We start from the raw sequence: 2225 nt of genomic DNA, 5'->3' as shown, positions 1-2225 counted from the left end.
AATCAACAAAAAGCTTAAAGGTCTTTTTGAATATTAACTAGTTCCACTCCAGCATCCTGTGAGGTATTAGTTATTATCGTCATCCTAAAGATATGGAAATATCGCAGCAAAGCTGATGTCCTTCATAAGGTCATACACTGATGCAAGTGACTGAGCCAGGAAGAAAAAGAATTGGTCCTAGCTTTTAAGTATTAAGCAACCCTGAAGTACATAATATAAATATTTTTTTTTCCTTCCTCAAACAGCAGAATCCACAAAATGCAAAGAAAATCAGGACTTATGTCCCCATGTGTACAATCAGTCGTTGCCATTGCAAGACCTTGTAAACATGCATTCCTAACCTACACGCCTTACTGAGCCGTTCGTTGCTCTGAACCGCACAGACCTCCCATCCCAGAGACCCCGTTTCACTCCATATGCCGCAGTATTAACTCAAAGGCTGTTTGGCTGATACAGCTACACTGGGACAGCCCAGGTGTTCAGCCCAGCCAGTCTGGAGTCTCTTTTAGTGCGCTTTGGATCACCAATGGACACACAATGGCCGATTGTCAGCATGAGGCCAAAGGGAGCCGACACTTTCCCAGAGAAAAATGCCTTTGCTGTGTGTTTGGAAGGTTACACAGCTGTAAGTCAGACACAGAAGGAGCTGAAACCCTGGAGGGATTATTGCCCCAAACACACATGTGCTATGGAAGGAAGCTGTCCTGTGGACTGACAAACCATTAACTCCTGCTGGTGGGAGCCCATTCCTATGGCTGGAAGTCCTTTACAGCCCCAAACCGCTGGTTGCTTGTCCTGCAGATAATTCATGTCTCATCTCTGACCTGGTGACTTGGCCTGGGTTGTATTTATTTTCTCATTTTATAAGAAACAGGCTCTTCTCTGAACTCATTATTGGTGGGAATACAGGCATGGTGCGAGGCTGGGACCCACACTATACAATATCAAATAATTGAGCGGGAGAACTGGGACTTTGTCCAATACGCCATCTATCTTCCTGGGAAAACTCTCTGCTCTACACGCTCCCAATCGTGCCATCAGCTGGAGCAAGACGGAACTTCACCACACGAGATGAACAAGCCCTTCTCCCAAACGCCCTTTAAGGACAGCAAGCGCTGCCGGAGCCCCAGCAAAGCCTGGTGAAGGTCCTGGGGCTCTCTGGAGGGCAGGAGGACACTGCCCAGGCCCCTCCAAAGGCTGGAGAACGTGCCAAGAAAATCTGGAGGGCAGCAGGGCCCTGCCTGGGCCCTGGTAAAGCCTGGCAATGCCCAGCAAAGCTTGGCAAAGCCTGGCAAAGGCCCCAGTGCTCTCTGGAGGGTGTCAGGTCTCTGCCCAAGACTTGGCAAAGTCCAGTGAAACCCCCTGGGCACTCCAGAGGGAAGCAAGGTCCTTGCTAGGGCTCCAACAAGGCCCCGTTAAGGCTCTGTTGCTCTCAGGAGGGCAGCAGGGCACCGCCCCCGGCCTCAGGAAAGTCCAAGGAAAGTCCCAGGACTCTCGGGAAGGCAAGAGAGCCCTGCCTCAGCTCTGGAAAAACATGGAAAAGGACCCAGGGAATGCTGGAGAAAAGCAGGGCTCATTGCAGGTATCTGCAAAGTCCAGGAAAAGCCCCAGGGATCAGGGGAGGGCGGCACGGCCTCGGGAGCACCCTGGAAAAGGGCTGTGCTGGGGTGGGGGAGCTGGTGGGGCTCTGCGCTCCCACTACCGCTGACTCCTCAACTTCCCCCTCCCCAGAGCCCAGGTCCAAAATGGAGACCCACCACCCAGGGCTCCCACACAGAAGCGGCCAGGACTGAAAGCTGTTGGTGGCCCTCACCTTCCCTTGCTTGGGGAAACGATGAGGAACTCAAGGTGGGATCTGAGCAGAGTACAGACACCGTCAGAGAGCAGGGGACTGAATACTCATCCTAGATAGCACAGGTGACAAACACTGCTCCAGGGCACAAAAAAAAGAACTCAGGAGAGGTTCTGAGGCAACAAGAGGGATCCAAAGGGAGCTACGGAGATAAACGGTGGCTGTGGAGCACAAGGAAGAACCCAGCAGGCATCGTGATGGAAGTAGGGAGATCCTGAAAGGGCCAGAGAGACAAAAGGTGGCTCAGAGAAAAAAAAAAATGAGGGCCTCGGGAAGGAATCTGAGAGAACGAGAGCAGTTCGAAGAGGGCTACGCCAAAGGCTACAGCTCCTGAAGTGGCGTGCAACGGCCTGGGGCGTTCTGGAAGCCCAGA

This window comes from Egretta garzetta, unplaced genomic scaffold (genome assembly GCF_000687185.1).
Source record: "Egretta garzetta isolate BGI_Z169 unplaced genomic scaffold, ASM68718v1 scaffold4, whole genome shotgun sequence".
Lineage (NCBI taxonomy): Eukaryota > Metazoa > Chordata > Aves > Pelecaniformes > Ardeidae > Egretta > Egretta garzetta.
This window is presented reverse-complemented; position numbering follows the sequence as displayed.